The following is a 27,500-nucleotide window of genomic DNA, read 5'->3' as shown; positions in this document are numbered from 1 at the left end:
TCCGACCCAAAACTGACTGAATTCGCCCCGCGCTCGGCGCTTTATGGTACGGCAGGAGAACCCATATGCAAATTTCCGGATCAGGATGAGCTCGGGGGCGGAGCCCCACTCGCCCATTGGACGGAGGAAAAGTGGGCGTGAACCTCCCCTGATCCTCAAATTTGCATATATCGATTCTACTCCGACGCGCCTGGAGGCGGGGCCAAATCTCCCCGCGCTTGCTGATGGGACGGAACAGAAGTGGGCGTGTATCATTCCTGATCCGACTTCCCCTCGGAAAGGCCGCTCTTTGTACCCGCGGCTCAGCGCGTGCCCTGTACGAGGCCAGGACAGCCTGACGCTCGGCGTTCACAAGTGGTGCGGGAATTTCCGCAGAAGGAGAGGAGAAGGTGGTGGAGGGTCTAAAGTGGCGGTCCCTGGCCACGGTGACGCTCGGAATGGTGGTGATGCGATGTTTGCGAGAGCGAGTTGTGAAGGTAAAGGTCGTGGCTGTTGGCGTTGTTGTTGTTGTGAAGCGGCGTTGAGGTTGATGGTTGTTGTGTGATGGAGGTTGAGACGTGGTTGGTTCAAAATAAAGATAGAACAGAAAAACGGCTATCTTAAAGGGTCGCAGCCCGAATGAATCACATTTATTCCCTCTAAACAACGGGTTTGGGGCTAACTACACATGTACTTGCAGAGATATCTCACCTACGGGACCTGAATGGTGGTTTGCGAATTTCCTCAAACACAACAATATATATATATATATATATATATATATATATATATATATATATATCTATTATATATGTATGTATATATGTATGTATATCTATTATATATGTATGTATGTTGTAACGTCAATCACCCTTCACCAAGGTATGAAGACAGATGATGTGTACTTGAGAGAAAGTTGTTTATTATCTACCAAGGTACGGGCACACGGAGCACGGCAAACACCAGGACCATCAATTAAGTAACTGAGGATGCTCGGAGGGTGCCACCACTGTCAGAGACTGTTTTATCACCCCCTAATGTACTCGGTTTTATCTTTTGGACAAATATTTATCTCGCAATTTGTCCTTTCAACCTAACCAGCTGCAAGGCAGTTGGCCCATTTCATTACAAGAATGGTGAAACAGAAGTAAAGATAAGAGGAAATAACGGTTCACTCTCTCGCCCTGCTCCCATCAGCGCTCCTCTGGTTTACTCAAGGTTAATCATAATATTATTTCCAGCATACACTGTTCTCATGTTCTTTTTTCCAAGCAGTCAGCCAAGAGTATAGTTTGATTAACACCAAGCCTGCAAAAACATGTAATGACTTAGTAAAGCAAAGCTAATAGAAAAAGGTGTGATTCCCAACATCTATATATGTATATATGAGGCCCCACGAGGAGTGAAGTAAGCGACATTTTTTAATGATATGATGATGATAGGGGAAGGATTAAAATAGTGCTATATGGCATTAACTCCAAAATGGCTGATGTGTCCCTTACATCACTCCTCCTCGTGGCGCATATATATATATATATATATATATATATATATATATATATATATATATATATATATATATATATATATATATATATATATATATATATATATATATATATATATATATATATATATTGTTGTGGATCTCGCCTGCCGGTGTGCGAACGACCGCGTTTAGCCAATGGCGGCCGTCTCGCCCACCGAACAGACAATCCATTCGCAGCTTTCCGGATCAACACCAGAAACCAGCCACAGGTGTGTTTTTAAGCACACCACAGCCGAGTCAATATTCCACCCGCGCACGACAGGGTCAATCGCTGAATTGTCGATATACCTAATTATTCGCGCGGTCGGACTACCGAGAGACTGTACCTCAACGGGGCCGCTGGGACACGAGCCGCTTAATGCAGCTCGCTCCCTTTAGGATAACCGAGTGGGGTGTTATCACAAGCCCCGTTGGACCCGATCACTTTACCAGCTGTTTAAAAACCAACTATATTCCGAGGGCGATATGGCAGTTCAATTAGGGAAAGAGGACGCAACGAACGGGTTACATTTAATTAAACAAGCCCATTTATTCCACACACAACACATATGCAGTCATGTATCAATTAATGCAAAACACGCATGCAGTTATTTAAAGCAAACGCGGGTAAGCGACAAACCACGAGCAAGACAAAGAGCTACCACCGTCTATTTATTATGTACACACTTAACAGTTCTACTTGAAGACATGGTGCCACAACATTCATTCAAAAGCAAAGAAAAACCCCAGCACAGACGAGGGGCAGATTGGACCCCTTGGGGTCTTTATTGACACGGAGCCGTGTAGACCGTAGAGGCTCCGCGAGACCGGGCTGGCTACCTTCACCTCGCTGGGGCGACCCCCGACGTCCCGTCTCCACGACCCATTAATAATGAAGACACGAACTTCATTAAAAACATCTTCATAAAACTATTTTTGGTTGCTTCATGCAGCTTTCTTTGGCTGGAAGAGCATGGGGCTTAACTTATGGAAATCCTAACCACCCGGGGTCATTGATTAGGTGAGAGCTGATTGGTTATTCCCTCCAATTATGGGTGAGAGATGTGATTGAGTCTTGTTATTTGTATGTTAACTGCTATTGACATTGCATGTGGTGCACGCTTGGGACCCTTGATAGTGTGGGTTTCTGTTTATGCTGACACTGATGACTCAACAAGTGATGAAACCAGTCCAGTGGCTGAGGGGAGCGTGTTGACATGGAATTGCTATATTGTGAATGTCTGCAGCTGTAGAGCAACCCAGGTAGGGTTTGAAATCGCAAAGGGCTTGCCTTGTGTCGCTTTTCTTGGAATGCTTTATGCAGCTTTCTTTGGTTAGACGAGCATGGAGGTCAATTTGTGGAATTATTAGATCACCTGAAGTAATTGATTAGGTGAGAGATGATTTGTGATTTCCTTCAACTCGCAAGTTTCCCATGCCCACACAGGGTTCAAAACGGGGTCGGGATAAAGGTGGTAAAAATGGCAAATGGTGTCGTCTGTCATTGAGCCCGCAAGCTGGGAGCAACAATTCACATTTATTGCCTCGTCTGATGCAATTTAAATGCTCCAATGGTGGTGAGGTGTTCCATTTGAAACTGTTTGATACATGTAGCTTTTTGATGCCTCGGGTCTGTAAAATATATATATATATATATATATATATATATATATATATATATATATATATATATATATATATATATATATATATATATATATATATATATATTGTTACGGCTGTGGAAATTCGCAAACCACCATTCAGAGTCCTCAGGTGAGATATCTTCATAGGTACATGTGTAGTTAGCCCAAACCCGTTGTATCGAGGGAATTTATGTGATTCATCCGGGCTGTGATCCTTTGAGTTCGGCGTTTTTCTGTTCTATCTTTATTTTGAACCAACCACGTCTCAACCGCCATCACACAACAACGACGCCACCGCCACCATCTACGCTCCCACATCATCGCATCACCGCCATTCCCAAACGGCACCATAACTATCGAACCACCACCGAAAACCCTCCACCACCTTGGCCTCTCTCCTTCACAACCAACAACTGCACCACCTGTGAACACTGAATGTCGGGCTGTCTCGGGCCCGTTCGGCGTTTGGTGCCGAGCGCACCGAGCCGCGAGCGCAAATAGCGGCCTTTCCGAGGGAAAATTCGGATCAAAAACTCTACACGCCCACTTTTCCTCCGTCCAATTAGCGAGCACGGGGCGGCTTGGCCCCGCCTCCAGGCGCGTGTGTGTGAAGTCGATATATGCAAATTCTAGGATCAGGGGAGATTCACGCCCCCGTTTCCTCCGACCAATGGGCGAGTGTGGCTCCACCCCCGAGGTCATTCTGATCTGAATATTTGCATATTAGCTGCTCCTGCCAGCCTATAAGAAGGCGAGCACAAGGTGAATGAAGGGAGTTGGGTTCTGGAGTCGGCTGAGGAGAGTGCGGAACTGAGAAGAGTTGCGGGAAGAGGCAACGGAGCTCGGGTCCGAGGCGAGAGAGGACGGCGGTCGGCGACGAGGTTACGGTGTGGGGAATCGCTCATCTCGTCGCGGGATCCAAGCCAGCCAGCCATTCTCCTCCCCCAGGGCATCAACAATTCCCCCTTTCCCCCGTGCTGAGATAGTGCAAAAGGGGGCCCCATTTCCACCCCACTCCAAACGTCGTGCCAACGAAACCCGCCAAGGAGCACGGAGTCGGGGCACAGCCGCGCGGCCACATTTGCGGCTCGCCCGCCAACGCGTCACGAGGACGCGGGTAGGACCCCCCCCCCCCCGGTCTCGCCGACCTGGCCGCTCCTCCAGGTCACGCACACATTTGGCCTACAGGCCTGTCTGCCCCCTTGTCTATGAGCGTGGCTTCTTTCCTTTGCTTTGGTGTAAATGTGTGTTGGCGCCGTCTGTAAAGTAAAGCTGTATAAGTGTTGCCGTGGGTGCGCGTAGTCGGTATTAACTCTGCGTCGTTGTTGTTTTTGTTTTGGTTGCTATCTGTGCATTTTGACTGTATGGCTGTATATATGTGCTTTCCGTGTGCCGGGAAATAAATGTGCATTGTGTGAACTGTTTTTCCGTTTCGCTTCGTCTTTTCTTTATTGACCCTCCTTCCTGCTTCACGTAAAGGGTTCGTAGTGGGTGCAAAACGCCTGGTAAATAATCTGAACCGTCGAGGTCGATGATAACACCGCTCGGTTATCCGATAGTATGGAACGGGCCGCCCAAGCGGCTCGTGTCCGGAGTCGACTTGCGGCGAGGTACGATCGCCCGGTTTACTATCCGCATGGGTAATTAGGTAGGTCGAGTTTGGCGAACAACCTTATCCTACACGGGTGGCCGATTGGCACGATTGTGGTGAGGTCGAAAGGCCCACCCGTGACTGGCTCCAGGCGATAGTTCCCGGAGGGTCACGACTGAATTGTCCGTCCGGTAGGCGATGTGCCGCGATCCGAGTTACGTGGCCGTCCGCACACCGGCGGGTGCGAATTCGCGACAATATATATATATATATATATATATATATATATATATATATATATATATGTATATATGTATATGTATATATGTATATGTATGTATATATATATATATATATATATATGTGTATATATATATATATATATATATATATATATATATATATATATATATGTATATATTGTTTTCAAAAGAAGTGACAAATTGCAGATTAAAATCCTCTTTATCTCTTTGCTGATGACTCCACCCTCTGCCGTACCATCTGTCATTCCTCAGACGAGCAAGCAGCAGCTTCTTCGCTCATTGCAGATCTTGGTAAAATCACAAACTGGTCCAACACGTGGAACATGTCTTTCAATCCTGACAAATCTCACACCCTCACTACGTCTTTCCTAAAAGGACCATTTGGACTTACCCCCCCCCCCCCAAACTACTTTCTCAACAATACACTGGAAGAAGTCCTTTCATTCAAGCTTCTGGGTCTCACTATCTGCCATGACCTTTCCTGAGAAAGCCACATTTCCAACCTGGTCTCCGCAGCCTGATGGAGTACTGCTCTCCCCTCTGGGCTAGTGCTCCTGCCTCCCATCTTTCTCGGCTTCACGCTGTGGAAACAAAGGCATTTCGGATCACTGGCATCTCCCGCGATGAGGCGCAGTCTTTGGGCCTCTCACTCCCTCATGGCAGGCAGGTCAGTGGTCTTTCTATCCTTTACTGTCTCCTCTCCGGTCTTGCCCCCCCCCCCTGCTCTGTCTGCGATATGTCCCCACCATATTTCCACAGGGTGCTCTTGTATGAGCCTTGACAATGTTGACAAAAAAGTCCTATTATTTATGTGTGTATGTTGGTATATATAGATATACATACACACATACTGTATATAGTGTTGCTGTTGTGGAAAAGTCCCCAGGGAGTTACATCCAACACAAAATATCCCTGGAGTTCAAATATTTCCACAATTATTGTTTCGTTAGGTTACCCCTCCCCTCATTTCAGGGGAAAGGGAGATGTGTTGTGATTGAGGTATTGAACATTCCCCATTGTTCAAGCCTCATTCTCAAACCCTCATTCTCCAACTCCATATTAAAACCTCATTCCCAAACCCTCATTCCCAAACCCTCATTCTCCAACTCCGTATTAAAACCTCATTCCCAAACCCTCATTCTCCAACTCCATATTAAAACCTCATTCTCCAACTCCGTATTAAAACCTCATTCTCAAACCTTTATTCTCCAACTCAGTATTCAAACACCCATTTTCAAAACCTTATTTTCTGACATCCAGTCTCGAAGCCCCGTTCTCATGCCTCATTCTCAAACACACATTCTTAAACGATGTCACCTCACCATTATTCTGACCGAATGATTGCCACTTTAGCATTGTAATGATCATAGTTATTCCCTGTTCCAGCATCTCAGTTAAATCGGATCAAAAGAGGAGCTTCCTGAAATACGGTAACTAATCCCAGCAACTGGATCGCAACCCGCCTCAACCAATCAGGTCGGTTGCCAAAAACGGATATGATTGGAGACAGACACCGTGCGGTGGACAATAAAAAAAACATAACCCAGGACGGAATGAATGGTTGTAAGGGAGTTCGAACGCCAGAGAGTTTGTGTGCAGATCTGGAGCAGTCCGAGTCCGGGGCAGAGCAATTCCGATCCTGAGGGAGTTTGCAACCTGATGGGAGGAAACCTGGCTGGGTTGACCAGGCTTTCAGAGAGTCAGGTGGAACAAGATGGCGCCAAGCTGTAAAAGTACTACTTGTGGAATGCGAGGCACTACCAAGCGGAATGCGAGGGTGCCAAGAAGGGTGCTCGCCAAGCCTACCAAGCAGGATGCGGGGGCGGTAAGCAGGGTATTCCCCAATGCACTGAGCGAAACAGCATTCCTCACGTCCTGGTGATACAAAAGGCACCATATGCGGTGCTCGCAAAAACTGCCAGGCAGAACAAGCACCGACCAAGCCGATAGAACTGACTTCTTACACATCTTTCGCACATGCACCATATAACCTTGCATCTTTCAGCACATACACTTCAGGGCTCGCCTGTTGTGGAGCATCAACTATCAACACGAGACCCCCAACAGTTATTTTTGGAGCTAAGCACCACACGATAGGCACAACAACACACCTCCCACCTGCATCAACACCTTGTTGGGACAAACGGGTGCCAAGCTTGCTCACGTACAGGTTATGAAGTAGTCGTCAACATACCCTGACTTCTTCTTTCTTTCTGTATGAGACGCCAATGTTGTGTGTGGTGATAAGGTTGAATGCAGGGGTAAGACTGTTCTTATGTGAAACTTCATTTCTGTAAATCCTTGCATTTTTGTGAAAATGGGCATTTTGCGAAAATCAAACCAAGACTTGTTATTTCCAAACCTGATTGGTGTCGATTTTCCTCCATTGGTTAGTCACAGTGTATTTTAAGTAGACAAGAGTTTGACCCCATTGATTCAGTGTGCTAGTTTAGTCAGCATCCCACCTACAGTTTCGCTCAGATGTACTTGATAAATAGATAAAGCTGGCAATCCGAAAGCATGGTCCCTATCTAGATTAACTTGGTCACTGGGAAGGTAATGCAAGAGTTTGGTGTGGGGACCCTACCAGATTTAGTCACCTCAGACGGCATCTGTGGTTGCTTGGCAACGCATCGGGTCAGGGAGTTATCCGTGGCTCATCCATTTCAGAGTCAAAGTTCGGAAAGCGGGTCAAGAGAGGCCACTCGTGACCCAATGACATATATATATATATATATATATATATATATATATATATATATCAACACACACGCAAACACACTCACTCATATATATATATATATATATATATATATATATATATATATATATATATATATATGAGTATATGTGTATATATATACATATATACACATATACATACATATAATTTTTTTTTTCACGAGCAGGTCTCGGATGGGTTCAGGAAGAAAGCAATTCAGGACCTTGGCTTATTCTGCAGTCAGCCTTAGCATGAGCAATGGAGCCGATATTCATAAGGGATGTGGTCATGTGGAGCTGGCTGTCGCAGCAATGTTAAGGATCTGAAAGAGAATGCCATTGTGTGCAGGTATCTTGGTCAAATTTCAAATTCCTGTTTTGATCTGTTGGGGCAGTGTATTAGCAGTCTAGCGAAGCTCCAGAATCGATGCAACCATCAGCCAAGTGCTGAATTTGCACGAATAAATATAAACACCTCTTTTGTCCATTCACCTGTTGACAAAACTTTTTAGTTGGTTGTGCACTGAGGATTTTTACAACTTTCTTGACCATTTATAGTATTCATAAGTGAATTAATTTACAGGGATGTTGTGCTTTCAACCTTTACTTGGGACAGTGAACTTGGACTATTATTCTTCTATGCCAATGCAACCATTTGGTAAACTAGGCAGTCACCTGGAGTGGTAAAATTTGGGGGCAGCAAAAGATGAACTTGTTTTGTGTGGTGTATTTTATGTGGCAAATAAATGGAAGGATGTCGACATGAAAGGTCATTGATCGCAAATGAAAGGTCTTAAATGGTCTAGTTGTAAATATGTAAAGGTCACAGGTCTAAAAAGTTGAAAGGTGAAATGATCTGAAGGTCTAAAGGTTCTTAAAAGGTCGAATGGGTCTGAAGGGTGTAAATTAAGGTCTAAAGGGTGGGAATTGTCCGAAGGGGTCTAAATGGTCCTTAGATGTATAAATTGGGTCTAAAGGTCAAAGGGGTCGACAGGGTGTGAAATGGTCTGAAAAGTGAGAAGGTCTAAGGGATAGAAAGGAGTCTTAGGGTCTTATAAAGGGTGTAGCAGGGTCTTAGGATTATGAAGGGTCTTCAGGTTCTTAAGGGCTTGAGGTTTTTTTGAGGGTCTTAGGGTTATAAAGTCTTAAAGCATATTCGGGTTTAAATGATATTGGGGGACTAAAGGGTCCTCGGGATCTTAGGTGTCTTTGTGGTCTAAATGGTCTTGGGGGTTTAAATTGTCTTTTTTGTATTGCATGTCGAGGCTCATGTAAGAGCTAAAACGAGTTTAGGGGTCTTAATGGGTCTAAAGGGTATTCAGGGTCTTCAGGGTCTGAAAGGCTATGAGGGCGTTTAGGGGTCCTTCGGAATCTTAGTGGTCTAAATGGTATTAGGGGTCTTGAAAGGTTCTTCAAATTTGAAACTGTCTTCGGGGTCTTAAATGGTTTAAGCTTATATAGGGTCTAAAGGGCCTTTAGGGGCTTCAAAGGGTCTTCAAGGGTCTTGGGGGTCTTAAGAGTTTTTGGGGTCTTATGGTCTTCATGGTTTTAGGGTTGCAAAGGGTCTCATGCCCTGTTCTTCATTGCACGGCCCATGAGCCACTGGCGGCCCCTGGTGGCCTAAAGTGCGTTCCCTGCCATGTGGCCGATAATACACAAATGTGAAAACACTCCATCATAATCTGCCATAAATGCTATCAAATTGACCCAATTATTTCAAATGAGTGTTCCAATGCAAAGCATAAAAGTAACTCCTACAACAGGATATGGTTGCAGTATACAAACAATTATGCTTGCAGCCCAATTAACCACAACGAAGAAGAGTATGTGGAGGCGGGGCCTAATAGCAGCCATTATGGAGTCCTGCAGGCGGTGTAGTGGCTCTCACACTGATGTCTTATCGGCAAAAGTGACCCCCCCTCCAAAACAACAGTGAAGATCACTGGTCGAATGTAATTAATTCACACTAACATCTGTGTGGACAAACAAACAAACAAACAGACAGACAAAGAGACAATCAAATAAACCAATGTCACCCGCAGGGTGACCCGTATCTTGCCAAAAGTTGACCACGTATGACTTCTTTAAGGTCACACTGAGGTGAACAGAGCTGCTATCCACCAGGAGCGACTCCTTGAGGAATATCTGCCTACGAGAGATTCCGATGAGAATCGTTCTACAGAGTAACCATGAAAAATATGTGTTTGCCTCATAACGTCACCAAATGATGTCATAATGTCTCAAGCTTGACATATCTAGAAAGCACTCATCGAAGTGTTCAATTTGAGGTACTACATGATATGGTTCCTAAAACTTGAAAATTTGACCTTGGGGTCAAATATGTTTGACCTCAGGCGCTAACCATGAAGGTCAAGGCCAATCGCCACCAAAAACTAATCAGCTGAGCGCCAGACCATATACTACATTCCCATAAAGTTTGGAGACGATTCGATTAAAATTACTCAAAAAATAAGGGTTTCGTCGACTCCCCTGATTTACGACAAAGTGACCTTGACCTTTGTCCTTGACCTTCAAAATTTTATGCGCTGAAAGGGACCTCTATAGGCCTCTGATATGCGAAGTTACAAAAATTTCCAATGATAACTGTGCTCTGCAGAATTTTTTTATACGTGATTACAGACAAACAAACAAAAAAAAAAACAATAAAAAAAAACATATGAAGGTCAAGGCCAATCATCACCAAAAATTAATCAGCTGAGCGCCAGACCATGAACTATATTCCCATGAAGTTTGAAGACGATCCAATCAAAATTACTCAAAAAATAAGGGTTTCGTCGACTCCCCTGATTTGTGACAAAGTGACCTTGACCTTTGACCTTGACCTTCAAAATTTTGTGCACTGAAAGGGACCTCTATAGGCCTCTGATATGCGAAGTTACAAAAATTTCCAATGATAACTGTGCTCTGCAGAATTTTTTATACGTGATTACAGACAAAAAAAAAACAAAAAAACAAAAAAAACAAAACATTTTAGGTGACTAACATATCTTGCAAAAACTTCGTTTTGGCAAGATAAAAAAAAAACATACAAGCTGACTAACATATCTTGCAAAACTTCGTTTTGGCAAGATAATAAATAAAAAAATAACATACAAGCTGACTAACATATCTTGCAAAAACTTCGTTTTGGCAAGATAAAAATCGATTGGCCAATGTACTTGAAAAACCTTTGATTTTGCAAGTAACAAACAAACAAACAAACAGACAGACAGGGCTAAAACATAACCTCCTTCCACCTTCGGTGGTGCAGGTAATAAAATCGGACAATTTAAAGGATATGAAAATATAAAATATAACGTCTTCTCAGGGAAATGACATCACTTTTTCTTCAGGCACCAGTTCCATGGGAAGATGACTTTTAAACAGTGATTTGCTTTAATCATGTTTTATGCTTTAATCAATCATGAATGTATCTGCTTTAATTTTCTTAATGATTTGCTTTAATCATGAATGCATTGAATATGTGCATCATTGAATGCTTGCATCTTTCAATAAAGAGTACCTAGAACAAAGTTGTCATTGATTAATTAGCATTACGTAACAGCATTGGAAACACCCTCCCCTCCCCCCCCCCCCCGCCACCCTTAACACTCTGTAATGCTTGGACATACACCCCCTTCCCCACCCCTCATGCATTATGTAATTTTTGAATGCTCCTCCCCCAAAAATTCCAAATTTTATTTCGAATTTTTTTTTAAGTTTAGGTGCTTCACCATTCAATGCTTCCTCTGTTGTTACAGCACCAGAAAGATCTGATTACAAGATTGCTTAACTCCACCAGGGGTCAAATTCTCGTTACAATCATGTGGCAGGTGAGCATGCCAACATTGACCTTTACTGGCATCGTGATAAACATCACCAAACAAATAACACAACTTGACAAAGAATGTTGTAGTTCTGTTAAAAATAGGAAAGATAAAATGGTGACAGACAGGCGTGATTGTTTACAGCAAAAGGTGAATGTCAACTTGGGGTTATGAAATGTCAAAAATGTTTTCAATTCAGTTGAGTAGTTATTGTTTTACACAGTTAAATTCTTCGTCTTGTTACCCTCTCCTAAGGAGAGGGTATTACATGTGGGTCGGTTTGTCCGTTTGTTTGTCCGCACAGAACTTTAGTGTTTTTCTCCGCAACCACTTGTCGGATTGAGACGAAATTTTCAACGTTGGTGCGACTACTCAAGTAGAATGTTTCAATGATAATTATGACGTCATAGGTCATGCGGTGTGGCAGCCATGTTGGAAAAACGGAAAAACTTTGGACCTCTGTATCTAAAACCGCACCAAGGATAAAATTGAAACTTAGCACAAAGCAAGTACTCCTGGGGAATGACTGATTTTTTTTTTTTTAATTATGTCATAGGTGCCTTTGTTATGACGTTATAATCGCATATGTAGAACGCTACATCTGATCAGTGTGAAAAATTTTGAGGGTAATCCAGGGATAAAATGGTCCACAAACATTTTTTGATGACATCATCAGTCACGTAATTCGACAGCCATATTGTTTTTTTGTTTTTTTTAAACACTTTCAAAAATCTTTTTCTCTGAAATGGCTGAACTCATCATCACTGCCAGCAGTTATAAAGTGGTAGTTCTAATTATGTCTTATTAATTACATAACACACCAGTAAACAAACACCACACAAAACAAGTCCTGGTGATGGCCTGCAATCTCTGATTGCTCTTTTTCTTGTAAATGTTTGTGTAATTTTTTTTCAGTCTTGCATCATTGGTCGCCTTGAAATCCTTACCACATGTTCTTGCTTCATGAAGCTGTAGGGTATACTATAAATGTTTATAAACCTGTTCTGCCCCAATTGATACCTCTCCGTACTACTGCTACTACTATTACTCCTACTTTAATGGTCCACCTTATCTTGGGGTTGATGGTCCACCTTATCCAATTAATTCTACCTTATCTTGGGGTTGGCCACTTGAGTTTCCCCTCTCTCCCGAGCTCTTTGTACCCCACTTCTCTCGTTTCCTTCTCCACCAACACCTTCTTTCACCACAATTTTGGTCTTACCCTTTTCCTCCTGCCAACTGCATCCATATTAAAGGCCTGCCTGATCACTTGAGTCAGAGGCAAACATTTAAGCATATGCCACAACCAATGCAGATCTCCAACCTCCTCTGCACACACCATACCAATCACCAGTTCCTTTTGATCTCCATCCTTTCGATGCCATCAATCTCAAAGATATCCTGCGCCTTTTTACAAATACCAATTACTCCTGGTGACTTCCTGATATTATCATTCCTCTTCTGTTTCTCAAAGATATCCAGGCTAGGTATGGGAGCATGTACCAGAGCAGCGTGTCGCCACATCACTTTCCACCAGTACTCAAGGGGCCTCCATCTGGCCAACCCCCAAGCAGATGCTTGGCCCATCCCTATCTCCTTGAGATGCCGGTCAACTTGCTGCAACCACGAGGCATGTAGTTGGCCCGTTGGCCTCCTCCACTCATGAGGCTCCCTTTCTGATAGAATCTGGTCAGCAGCATTCGCGTCAGGAAAACGAGCCACATGTCCATACAGCTGCAGCAGACACATAGCTTATACAAGTAACAAATCTCATTTGTGTCTCTCAAAGCAAATGCTTGTTGGACACAAAGTCTGACCAGTGATAGCCAAGGATTCTCTGAAGAGACTTGGTTCTGAAGGAGTTAAGTCTCCAACTCAGATCCTTGGTCAGAGTCTAAGTCTCACATCCATAGAGTAAGACTGGAAGCACCAAGCACTGAAAGACTCAGACGTTCGTCCTCTTGTATAGTACTGACAGCGCCATACCCCATGATCCAGTGAATCTATGGCTCCCCAGGCCCGACTGAGACATCTATCAAAGTCTGGCTCACAACATGCGGAGACAAGAATATCACTGCGAAGGTAAGTGAATCTCTCTGTGACCTCAACATCCTTGCCACAAATAGGAACAGCCAAGAAAGCAGAATCTAAGATGTAATTGAAAGCCTGGATCTTAGTTTTGAGCAAGGAACCATGTAATAATGTTTTGGGCCTGGTATCGGCTGTGAGCATGACTGCTAGTTGGAGCAGCAGAGTCGACTCCACCGAACACCCGGAATTCAGATTGGTACCCTCAGATAACTCCGAAGGTACGGGTCCCTTACAGGACCGTGAATCGTCAATAATTCAGCCATGTGGGACAGGGTTTTTTGCCAATCTTCAAAATACCTGGAGACCCACGTGGCGAGCTACTGAGGAATTCACACCCTCGACGGAGCTCGAACGGGACGAGCCGTAACCGTGCTCGACCCATGCGTAACCCGAGTGGATGGTTACCGAGGTCCCGTCGGTCCAAATGCACAACTACTGCAGCAACGACCTTTTTAATTCTCCCAACACGCACCGTGCTAAACCAATGAAGGAAAGGAAAGAAATGAGCTGCAACATTCAACAAATGGATATTTATTTACAATTGGGGGGTGGGGGGGGGAGGAACACGGAAGAGCAGAGTTAGCAATGCAAACCGACTAAGCAATGCAATCATGTACAGCAAAAAGCACTTATCAATTCTTACTTATAGACGGGCCCACACACAGATGCACACCCAAGGGAAACAGACCCAAATGGTCTTTATTCGGCTCTCCAGCCGTGGAGGATAGTTCTGCTGGGAGTCAGGACGGCTGGCTACCTGGCCGTGAGCGTGCAGCTGGATGTCCACCCTTTCCCGGAGGTCCGGTCACCAAAAGACAGACCAGGGCAGCCAGACGCAGACCAGTGCCAGCGACGAGATGAGGCCAGACCAACGTCGAGCAGACTAGACCAGCGTCGCATGCGATCAGAGAACCAGACCAGGCTTCGAGATGCGATCAGAGAACCAGACCACGCGCTCGAGCTGACGGGGCGCAATTATTTGTTCTACTTTCTTTCGTCGTCCTTTTCGGGCGCGGTTCGCTCATGCGTGGCCTGCTCTCATTGGGCGGACCGTGTGTCGCGGCTCCGCCTTCTTGCAAAGGACCGCCCCGGCTCTGATCCGCTCGTCGCACATTGGCCGCAAAATGACTCATTCTCTCATTTGGCGCCAGGCCAGAACGAAACGCTTCGTGGGCGCGCGAACAGCGCGGACAATTCCTCGAGCAGTTGTTGTTGGCGTTGTCATCCTCCCAATAATCCAGTCCAAACAAACACTGAAAAGCATGAGGGCCAGTATACACACTCTGACAAACACCAGTAATACCTGGAAATAAGTCAGAGATGGAACCACCATACCTCACAGCACTCTCAGTACCAGAATATAGTTCAGAAATCGAATTGAACAGTTTTGGTGGCACCCCATGAAGACTGAGAATCCTCCAGTGGGCATCTCTATTCACTGAATTGAATGCTTTGAGCAGCCATTGTTGAAACTCTCACCTGTATTTTATGAGGACCCGAAGAGCAAGGATACGGTCAATCGTTGACCTCTGTGGTGTAAAGCCTGACTGTACTGGGCGCTGGTGCTCAAGCAGATGGTCAGGTCAGGTATGGGAGCATGTGCCAGAACAGCACGTCGCTGCGTCCACTTTCCGCCGGCACTCCAGGGGCCTCCGTCTGGCCATCCCCCAGGCAGATGCCAGGCCCATCCCCATCTCCTTGAGATGATGGTCAACCTGTTGCAACCATGAGGCACGTGGTCGACCCACTGGCCTCCTCCACTCATGAGACTCCCTCGCTGAGAGAATCTGGTGAGCAGGATCAGAGTCAGGAAAACGAGCCACATGTCCATACAGCCGCAACTGACACTCACGGACTATGCAGGTAACAAATCTCATCCGAGTCTCTCTCAGCAACCGCTCGTTGGACACAAAATCCGATCAGCGATAGCCAAGGATTCTCCGAAGAGACCTGGTACCAAAGGAATTAAGTCTCCGTCTCAGATCCTTGGTCAGAGTCCAAGTCTCGCACCCATAGAGCAAGACTGGAAGTACCAAGGACCTGAAGACTCGGACTTTCGTCCTCCCGCACAGGTACCGGCAGCGCCACACCCCATGATCCAGTGAATCAATGACTCCCCAGGCCCGACCCAGACGTCTATTGATCTCTGACTCGCAGCCAGCAGAGACATGAATATCACTGCCAAGGTAAGTGAATCTCTCCACGACCTCAACATCCTCACCACAAACAGACACAGACAGGACAGCAGCATCCAAGATGTCACCGAAAGCCTGGATCTTAGTTTTGACCCAAGAAACCCGTAATCCCAACGGCTCCGACTCCTCATTCAGCACCTCGAGGGCCCCCAAGAGGATGTCTAAAGTCTCCGCAAAGATGACTGCATCATCTGCAAAGTCAAGGTCCGAGATCTTGACATTCCCAAATGACGCACCGCAACTTGATCTCTGGGACATCCTCCCTAGAATCCAGTCCATACAAGTGCTGAAAAGTGTGGGGGCAAGTACACACCCCTGACGAACCCCAGTAATAACTGGAAATAAGTCGGAGATGGTATCACCCATCTCACAGCACTCTCAGTACCAGAGTAAAGTTCAGACATCAGATCGATCAGTTTTGGTGGCACCCCACGAAGACCAAGAATCCTCCAGAGGACATCCCGATTCACTGAATCGAACGCTTTACAGAGATCAACATAGGCTGCAAGCAGCCCCTGCCGAAACTCTCGTCTGCGTTCGGTGAGGACACGAAGTGCAAGGACACGGTCAATCGTTGACCTCTTTGGTGTAAAGCCTGACTGCTCTGGACGCTGGTGCTCAAGCAGATGGTGGCGAACCCTATCGAGAATTATCCGAGCAAAGACCTTGCCCGGCACTGAGAGCAGCGTCACCCTTCGGTAGTTGTTGCAGTCTTGGCGATCACCCTTCCCTTTCCAGAGAGGGACAACAAGGCCCCTCTTCCAGTCAGTTGGGATGATGCCTGTGTTCCAGGCAGAGCACAAAACTGCATGCAACGACAAGAGTGCAGCATTTCCACCAGCCTTGAGAAGTTCGGCATGGATGCCACAGATCCCTGGAGCTTTGCCCCGTTTCAACTGGTTCACTGCAGCCCGTGTTTCCACAAGCGAAGGTGGACCACAGTTGATTCGAGGGTCAGCAACAGGGATTGTAACACCCTTGACGTCCAACTCGACAGTTGGGGGATCAGCCTGGTACAACCGCTCAAAGTAACCGGCCCAGCGAGCCTTCACTTCAGACTCCTCTGTCAAGAGCCTACCACTCTCTGCTCGAACTGTAGTGCTCCGAGGGATGGGCTTGGATGAACGTAATGCGCGAATTCCCCTGGAAGCGGAACGAGAATCACCTGTCCACAGGTGATGCTCTACCCCCTCACAGATTCCTCGCACATAGGCCTCCTTGTCCATCCTCAGTGCACGTACAGTTTTACGCCTCAGCTCCCTGAACAGCTCAGCTCTGCCATTCAGCCTCGCCCTGCGACTCTGGTCAATGGTATCCAGTGTCCCTTGAGAGACAAAATTCTTCTTTGCCCTGCGGTGAGCTCCAAGGCATCCACCGGCAACATCAAGGACGGTGGTCTTGAAGGCGCTCCACAACTCTTCAGGACCCCCAATGCACCCAGACCCCCCAAGTGTCCACTCAGCCTGTTCGCAAACTCCTCAGCTACTCTCTCATCCCTGAGCTTGGCAACATCCAGCCTCGGCTGGGATGGTACCATTCTCCAGGATTTAAGGTGCAGCTTTAGAGTTGCTACAACAAGCCTGTGGTCAGTATTGAGGAACTGAGCACTCCGGTAGACCCTGCAGTTCTGGATCATCCTCCAACGACCGTCAATGAGGACATGGTCAATCTCCTTTGCCACACCACCAGCGTTGGAATACCAAGTCCAGCGATGAGCTTGTGGGCGCTGAAACCATGAACCAGCCACCCTCAGTCCATGACTTCTTGCAAAGTCAAGGAACTTAGTGCCATTCTGGTTCATAGTTCCTGACCCATGGGGACCAACACACACCTCATAACCGTCCCTATCAGTTCCAGTCGATGCATTGAAATCCCCCAAGACTAGAAGTGTATCTCGTCTGGGGCACTGATCAACCACAGACTCGAGTGTGGCGTAGAATGCATCCTTCACGGTGAGATCACTCGCCTCAGTCGGAGCATAAACAGAGACCAGGGAAATGACACCTAAGGAGTGACGAATCCTTAATCTCATAATACGCTCGTTGACCGGTGTTATTTCAATTATCATTGGGGTCAGCTTATTGGACACAGCTACAGCAACTCCTTGGGTATGGTAACCATCAGAGCGACCAGACCAATAGTAGGTGTAACCACCCACCATTATCTCACCGCAATCCGGTCTCCGAACCTCAGAGAGAGCTGCAATCCCGATGTCCAAACGCTTGAGCTCAGATGATAACAGAGACAGGTGATCATCCTCTCTTAGGGATAGGACATTCCAGGCACCCACCCGAAGGGACCGCCTCAGGTTAACCCAAGGAGACCGCCGTCTGGTGGACGACACCTCAGCACCACTCCGACACACTCTCCCGCAATCTGACCCAGGTATGTTACCCCGTGGTTTCCCTCCTATCATCATAGATTGGGGGTCCCGAAGGCTTTGCCCCAATCCCGTCATCCGGTGAGCTGCCCTGCGAAGGGAAGCTGCACAGGAGGTACTCCCACGGAGTGGGTTTTCAGATTTTTTTTGCGTTTTTGCGTTTTGCGGAATTTTACGCGGAATTTTACGCGGAACAAATTTTACGCGGAACAGCGGAAGGGTTTTACGGTGGCCGGAGTGCAAATCCTCCGGCAACATCACACTTCCTCATTCGGCGGGTCCACCTTATGCATCCCCTCCTGCCCCTCATTCATCCCCACACTCATTGTTTGTCCAACTCTGCCTCTATCTTGGCCTTCAAATCTACTTGGCCTCGTATCTATCTCTTCCACCTCCCCTAAAGCCTCACCTTGCCCCCGCAAAGCCTCCCCCCATCCCGCACCCTTCCAACGCCTCCTCCCCTTATCTCTAACTGTGTGGAACTCAAACATCTGAGGTCTCCGCTCTAACCTGACAGGTCTCTCAATCCAGGCTGCTACTGGTAGATCAGACATCATCCGTTAATATAATCCCTCTTCCAACAGGCCATCCCTGACTCCTTAGTGTCTCTCTATGGTTATTGTCTCCTCCGATTTGATAGGACTGAACCACACTCCAGTGTCAGAGTTGCACTTTACATCAAGAACTCAATTTCTCACTGCCCTGGGACTGATCTTACACCTCCTAACCCACAGGTGTACCTCTGTCTGCGACTTCCCCTCCACTCCCACCTCTTGTTTTTCTGTGTGTTGTACCCTCCTCCTAACAGTGACGACTCCATCTACATCTCTCTCAGACAACATGGACAAACTTTTAATCATTTAACCCAACTCTCTCTTCCTCATATGTGGCAATTTCAATTCATCAACTCGTGTGTCCTAAAATCCTGCTCTGCTATTCTTTCACATCCTCTCTCCCATTTTCACCCGATCATTTGCCAGAGGTCATCTTCCATTTGCTTGGAAAACAGCCAACATCACTGCATTATGTAAAAAAAAGGTGCAAAAACTGATCTCTTTAATGACAGACCCATCAGTTTGCTTCCAATCATCAGCAAGGTCATGCAATCCATCATCACATTTTCTCCAAAAGCCTCATCTCAGATCATCAATTTGGATTCAGGCCAGGTCACTCTACCTTGCACATGCTGCTTCTACTCATCAAACGATGGACGGAGGCCCTCAATGTCAGACATGAGATCATTGTTGTCTCTCTGGACATATTTGGAGCTTTTGATAGTCTGACATCCTGCCTTACTCTCCAAACTCTCTGTCCATGGCATCCAAGGCCATCGCCACACACGGCTCACAGACTTCCAATCCACTTTCGTAGCAAACGTGTTGCTCTCAAGGGAATCCTTTCATCCCCTTTCCCTGTCAAGGCTGGGGTGGCCCGAGGCATTATTCTGGGCCCAGTCCTATCCCTGATCTTCATCAATGACCTCTCTGACTCTCTGGAAAATCCTCTTTATCTATTTGCTGATGACTCCACCATCTGTTGTGACATCCCTCATCCCTCTGATTGGCAGGCTGCAGCCTTTTCCCTCTCTTCAGACCATGACAAAATCACAAGCTGGTCTCTTTCTCATGTGCACCATACACTTGGAATATATCTTTCAATCCTGACGAATCTTACACTTTCACTATCTCTCTGAAAGGACCATCTGGAAAACCCTCGTATCTACTTTCTTAAGAATTCTCTTGAGGACGTTCAGTCATTCAATCTCCTGAGGCTGTTGTCTCACTATAAGCCTTGATCTTTGTTGGGAAAACCACATTTTCAATGTCTCCAAAGCCAAATGCCATCTGCGTATCCTCCCTCGTACAAAGTCCTTACTCGGCACACCTGAACTCCTATTCACCTCCAAGGCCTTCATCCACAGCTTGATGGAGTAATGCTCTCCCCTCTGGACTGGCTCCCCAGCCTCACATCTTGCTCAGCTTGATGCTGTGGAAACCAAGGCCTTCAAGATTATTGGAATCTCTCACCATGAAGCTGAGTCTCTGGGTCTATTACTTCGCAATCGCAGACAGGCCGGTGGTTTCTCTGTGTTCTACCGCCTCCTTTGTTGTCTTGCACCCTCTGCTCTTTCCGTGATTTGTCACCCCCAGGTTTCTGCAGGGCACACACGGTCCCCCATCAACTCCCCCCTGATGAAACTACTGAAATCAAGGATCACCTCTCACCTCCACTCATTTTGTTCCTCTTTTTTTTCCCACCTGTGGAACAAACTTTCACATTCTCTTCAATCTCATTCGTCCCTCCTGGTCTTCAGACAGCTGTTCACCACTATCTCAGATCATCCCCAATCCAAAACCATGTTCTTTTCTCCCCTCATAAATCCCACACTCTCATCCCAATCCCTCTTCCTTACAACTTTCCAGTTCTCCCTCCTGAAGAGTTTCCTTCTGTAAACATCTGGTCCACCTTATGCATCCCCTCCTGCCCCTCATTCATCCCCACACTCATTGTTTGTCCAACTCTGCCTCTATCTTGGCCTTCAAATCTACTGTTGTTGTTTCCCTCCACTCTCTAAAGTGTTCCTTTTGTCCTGTTGTGTCCTTATCCCGTTCAGTGTACTCATGCAGTATTAGCCCTTCCACGAGCCTCGACTATGTACTCAAAACACCCACACCTGTTTTGTTGCACGTCTTGTGCACCTTAAATCTCCAAACTTTGATATCATCTGGGTTAAGATTTGTCTCACAACTGTCACTATTTTTCTCTGTTTCACCCACCACTCTCCAAACTTTACAACCTTCTTTGACTTTCTAAGTTTGTGCTATGAGGCTGTGACATCTTCTCACCCTCAAGCTGAAGTCCTCTATTTAGGAGACTTCATTGTACATCACAGGGAATGGTTGAAATCTTCCCACACTGATGGTAGTTGGGGAGAGGGTCCGGTCGGTATTTGCCGTTAAAACTAAACTTGGGACGTATGAGCTCTTGTGTTTTTCATTCTTAACGATTTGGAGCAGATTATCAACCAGCCGACCCAGATTGCAGATCGACACGACCACTCCACAAAATACTCTGGACCTGTTGTTCAATTGCGCTGACTGGACTGGCTTATGGAAATTCCTTTTTGACTTTCTGTGGGACTATTACTGCCTCTGTCTCTGTAGAGCGTATGGCCGAAGTTATTGTTGCAGGACTGGAGGCTTATATATCTCTTCTCTTTTAGGATTGTCTCTACTTCTAATTCCTGGTTCAATAATTCCTGCTCTGCGACCATTCGTTCAAGGGACGTGGCATATTGGACATGGAAAAGGTCTTCTTCCTCTAACTCACATTCAGCCTTCATCTCCGCTCGAAATCATTGCATATATGTAATTCATGAGGCGACGCATTCCCTTATCCAAATGAGCTTTGACAACCTCTCCTCTTCTTTTATTAATAGGTCTTTCTGGTGCTTAGCCAAAAGTATCTCCAACAACTTCTGTCGTACTACCTTTCCTTCATTATCTCCAGTAATACTATCGCTGTCTCTCTGACTGACAAAGTGACTTTTCAGTTCTCTCTTCTCCTCTAATTCCACATTGGACGACTCTAACATTCCATCACTCCCTGATGCACCCCTTACCAATCCCATGCCTCTCCATATAATCTATTTTCATACAGTCAAAAAAGTATCTCTCTCTCTCTCTCTCTCTCTCTCTCTCTCTCTCTCTCTCTCTCTCTCTCTCTCTCTCTCTCTCTCTCTCTCTCTCTCTCTCTCTCTCTCTCTCTCTCTCTCTCTCTCTCTCTCTCTCTCTCTCTCTCTCTCTCTCTCTCTCTCTCTCTCTCTCTCTCTCTCTCTCTCTCTCTCTCTCTCTCTCTCTCTCTCTCTCTCTCTCTCTCTCTCTCTCTCTCTCTCTCTCTCTCTCTCCCTCTCTCTCTCTCTCTCTCTCTCTCTCTCTCTCTCTTCCTCTCTCCCCTCTCTCCCCTCTCTCCCTCTCTCCCCTCTCTCCCCTCTCTTCCCCTCTCTCCCCTCTCTTCCCCTCTCTCCCCTCTCTTCCCCTCTCTCCCCTCTCTTCCCCTCTCTCCCTCTCTCCCCCCCTCTCTCTTCCTCTCTCTTCCTCTCTCTTCCTCTCTCTTCCTCTCTCTTCCTCTCTCTTCCTCTCTCTTCCTCTCTCTTCCTCTCTCTCCTCTCTCTCCTCTCTCTTCCTCTCTCTTCCTCTCTCTTCCTCTCTCTCTCCTCTCTCTCTCTACAAGCAAGGTGTATGGACAAGTTAGCATTGCTCCTCATATATTGAAGGAGTGTGTTTCTGAACTTTCACCTGTGCCACCTCATTCATTTTGCTCCTGTTTAAAAACCAAAACTTTTTCTCTTTCCTGGAAACTCGCAATAGTACAGCCCATTCTAAAGAAGAGTGATCATTTAAACCCTTTCCACGACCGTCCTATTGTTCTGACCTCGACTATTTCCAAAGTCTTTAAAAGTCTTCTCAATTCTCATTTGCTCAAGCATCTTCGATCTCACAGCCTTCTCTGTGACCATCAGTATGGCTTTCTCTAGGTGAGATCAATCTGTGATATCCTTTCCTACATTATGAAAGTCTGGTCTTCTTCTCTGATCGACTTTGGGGAATGCTTTGTTGCAGCCCTTGGTATCTTGAAAGCTTTTCACAGAGTGTGGCATCAGGGTCTGATCCCCAGGCACCTCTGTTTTGGCTTTCCTCCTTCACTCTGCCCTCTCATTATAATCCAGCTTTCTCTCTGGCCATTCGACTGGACTGCAAAAGTATTCACCCCCCTCCAAAGTCTTCACATTTAATGCCACCCGAGATTATTTCATGCCCAGCCGAGTTCCCCAACAGTTGTGCTGGTTCTTCTGAAATCAATATTATCATGTCTCAGAAATATTTAATGTGAATTATTGGACAACATATGCCTGCACCTCACGTACAAATCCGGCACGTCACGAAAATTATAAAAATTTCTGCACTTACTTTTTGTTTTAAGTGTATATGTGAGACTTCTTTGATCCAAGTCGTATATTACAATAAATCGGGTCCGTATACCTAACATTTGATACCACAACTACGATTATATGACATAAAGTGACAAAGTTATGGCAAGTTCAAAAATGGCACTCGTGAAGAGAAGAATGCAAAACAGTAAGCATTTGTGGGATTGAATACATCAAGAACTCATGTCCCAATTCTGTATTTTATGCTTCTCTGATGTAATATATGGTTATAAACATTAAAAATATCATGAAGAGTGAAACTAGCCTGATAGAATGTGTGAAATTAACAGATGAACAAGCTCCCACCAAGCAAGCTATACTGGGTAACGTATTCAACATAATGAACAGGCACAGAGTTCATTCACTGGTGAACATTGTCCATCTTGATCACCGTCAGTGCTGTCTCCACCAAACTGATATGGGATATCTGGCAGTTTTGCATTCGAGTCGTTTGAGTTCACATTGTCAGAATCTAGTGTTTCGTCGATGATATCAATGAGCTGTTGTGGCAGTTTGTCATGTCACGCCAGATCAGATCTGTGACTTGCTACGGGTAACTTGTAAACCCGTACTAACCTGTTCATGGTCAAGTGTCGGCGACTAAACTGCCCCCCCCCCCACCTCCACAAGGTTCACCTGGTATAGAGGGTGTATGGACATGGACACCCAGCAGGATTAAATACAAGACCTGCCAAATGGTAGAGGAGCTCCTTGTGAGCCTCCTGCAGGTGGATACCTTCCCGATGAGGTTGTTGGCTGGATTTGCACTTCGGCCACCACAAAACACCACTCTGCAAAACACACTGATGTGTGTGGCGGGGTGGTGCTGAGGCATCGTCCACCAGATGGCAGACTCCTCAGGTTCACCTGAGGCGGTTCCTTCGAGTGGGTGCCTGGAATGTCCTATCCATGATGGGGATTGGCCAGGAATCTGCCTGGGGGATGGCCAAACGGAGTCCCCTGGTGTACCGACGGAAAGTGGATGCAGCGACATGCTCTGGCACATGCTCCCCATGTATATATGTATGCATGTACGCAGAGTGAAGACCAGAATGGCATGAACTATGCAAACAAGGTCAGATGTTTCGCCGTCACTTGCAATTTCGGAAACCACCTCCCACATGCATTCCGGGACCACTTTGGACCAAGTGGCAGATACTTTAATAAATTGTGTACAACTCAGCTGATGAGTGGGACTAAGTTGGAGCAAGCCTAAAAAATAAAATTAAAACTTCAACGTAAAAACGAAACCAAGTCAGAAATGCTCAGCAGTGGCTCAGCTATGGATCGATTTGCAACCAGTGAACAGATAGTCTCGTTCAAATACTGACTTCGTACTTGGCATGCACCTATGCATTTTATATGAAGCTTGAAGATGTGAGGCGTCCTGGTAGAGACGAGTGGCATACCATGGAACTGCCGGTTGCATGGTCTGATTTAAAAGGCCACAATGTATACCTGGAAGATGATGCTTTGTGAGATAGACTTTTGGTTTTAACTTATTCCACTCCAGATCCCTTTTCTGCTGAAATTCACTCTCACTGCTCATGTTGGATATGATACATATCTCCCATATCAAACAGTGGAAGTGATGATCCTAAGCTTCATCTATAACATGTACGCTTACTGAAGTGAGGCAAATGTTTTTCAAGCACATCCGCACTGCAGCATCTGAGCACCAGGAGCTTCACACCTTGCAGACCGTTCTTCAGGACCCCACACATATGATGAAGAACTTGGCTTGAGCACCAATGTGGTGAAATCTAGGATCAAGGAATATGTTCATGGAATTATCAGACAAAGTTCCATTATCTAAAGCTTTCCAAGGTCTGTTCTGCAATTCTGCAAAGAAACAACGTTTGCAAGCATTCCTCAAAAATGAGTTTAACTTATGATGCTGCGATCAGTAGTCCAACAATGAATTCATTTATTCTGTTGCCTGTTGGTTCAAACTGTTGGAACTTATCTGCTGGCACCAGCATTCTTGACTATTAATGTGCACACATAGAAGCGGATACTATGATGTGTTTTATCTATTCGCAGATGCGTAGACCTGGAATACAAACAGCAGTCATTATAGATGCAGAAGATACTGATGTTGTTGTCTGAGCAGCATATGTTGTTCATATGATTGGTGGTATCCTGGTGATCAAGCGCAAAGAAGACATCATAGATTGCCGAACCTTCTGTCCTAAAGATATATCAGATATCATAACGGGCTGAAAGGATGGCCCAGAGGTACACACACTCGCCTCCAAGTTGTATAGCCTGGGTTTGAATCCTGACCCAGCTCTGAATAGTCAACCTGGTGTTTCACAGGGAGGTTGATTAATCAAAGTGTGTGCCATCCCTTGAATGGTTATTAAATTGGGCATTCCATCTGCTGACATTAGTCGGTGGACGTTAAAGATCCCACATTGTCCTTTGCGAAGAGTCGGCAAGCTATCGCTGGCACCACAGTAGCCTCTAAGTGTGGTGGCCAAATTCCAAATTCCTGCCCTAACCAGCAGAGGGCATTGGATTGTTGGCACAGCCGCACCATCAGCCAATGATGATACCCCATAGCCTTTTGCTGCATACAAACTAATGAACGATTCTCCTTCATGTTCAGAGTGGATCAGACACAACAACAGCCTGATAGACAGTCGATTCATCGCTTCATCTTCACCCAATCACAAAACCAATGATACAGCTTATGGTAGCTTTTTTGCATTGTGAAACTGCTTAAAACTTTGGAATCTCTGCATCGTCTGTTCGCTGTCGATTGGCATTCTCATCAGCAAGTAATACTTGCAGGTAATGCTGATTGTAGATTGTGTCATCCCTCAGCAGACAATTGCCGGTACCATTCTTCACATTATGTCTCATCAGTAGGGGCAAGTATGCTGTTTGAAACTGCCTGGCAGTTGGAGTGTTATTGAATGCCGCTCATGCTCTTGCCACAGAAAAGAACAGTGATACATGGTGTGGGCTTAATTTGTTTGAAATAAGGTATTTAATGCGAGCATTTGGGGCAGCTACAAGTTCCATGAAAATGTCGTGGATGTTTCAAATACCAGCAACAAAGCTGACAGACAAATCGACTTTTCCTAGGACCCAATTACACGGGATTACCAACTTCATCCTTCAGGCTGAGGATGAATTGCTCAACATATTGTGGAGTCTTGTGTTTGTTTTTTTGTTTGCGATCTTCATTGGGGCCTTGAGTTCCTTTCTAAAGGGATTCCTGCTGTTGAGAATGTCAAATGCTCTGTCAGTTTGTCTCAGAACTTATTCGACTTATGTAGAAACAATTTTTCCAAATGAAGTTATTTATTCCTAACTGAAGAGATCAAACTAAACACTGTTACAGTTGAAGGATGTTACATGTCAGTAATACCTGCAAAAAAACATGTACAAATCCAAATTCACTGGTTGTAAAGTGTTCAGCCCCTTCGGTCAGTGCATGGTTGGAAGCTCCTTTTGCGGAAATACCTGCTACGAGTCTTTTTGGGTAGATCTCTACCAGCTTGGCACAGTGAGATGATGAAATCTTTGCCCATTCTTCATGTGAAAATTGCTCTACTCCTGCCAAGTTTGGTGCGGATCGTCGTTGGACTGCAATCTTCAAGTCTCACCATCAATGTTCAATTGGGTTCAAATCATAACTTTGACTGGGCAACTCAAGAACATTTATTTTCTTCTCATTCAGCCACTCCAGTGTGGCTTTAGCTTTATTCTGCGGATCATTGCCCTCCTGAAATGTGAATCCCATCCACAGTTTCAGATTCATGGCTGACTCAAGCAGGTTTTCATCAAGGGATCTCCTGTACTTTGCACCGTCCATTATCCCTTCTATCCTGACAAGCTTGCCTACGTTGAGGGACAGATGGTTGGTGGTGAATAATAAAAGAGTGAAGTCAGATGAACAGATGGTTAGTTGTGAATAATACAATAATGAGTTGACCGAGTGGTGAGGAAGCTGGATACAGACGGATCGAAGGATGAGAATAAACCGACTGCGGGGTTGAAAGAAAGACTGATGGGATGAAGGAGGGAGGGGTTGTTGGATTGAGGTTTGGTAAAATGGATTGCTTGTGGATTGAGGAAATTCAAAAGTGGGCGGAGAAGGGGAAGATCACACTGAGAATACACAAGAGTAACCTTAACGCATTTTACTCCCAAACCCCCAAGTAAGAGGCAAAGGTCTACCGCCCACATAAAGTAATGACATAACTCATTCTGGGGAGCTCTACATGTCCATGAATGCTCTCCTCCCTGGGGTACATTTCCAAAACCATAACAATATA

General features: G+C 45.7%; 1 protein-coding gene across 1 annotated transcript in view; it reads left to right on the top strand.

Moving 5' to 3' along the window:
• Positions 1–27,500, top strand: part of IQCB1 (IQ motif containing B1) — a 122,669-nt gene that overhangs the window by 3,072 nt on the left and 92,097 nt on the right. Inside the window, exon 2 of the mRNA XM_085870015.1 lies at positions 11,490–11,561. The gene's annotated coding sequence lies outside the window, so the exon portion shown is untranslated. The remainder of the gene's footprint in view (positions 1–11,489; positions 11,562–27,500) is intronic.

Source organism: Eptatretus burgeri, chromosome 2 (assembly GCF_056783735.1).
Source record: "Eptatretus burgeri isolate ZD-2024b chromosome 2, Ebu_testis_v1, whole genome shotgun sequence".
Classification (NCBI taxonomy): Eukaryota; Metazoa; Chordata; class Myxini; order Myxiniformes; family Myxinidae; genus Eptatretus; species Eptatretus burgeri.
The sequence above is the reverse complement of the archived record's forward strand: the minus strand, read 5'-3'. Positions and strand labels throughout refer to the sequence as shown.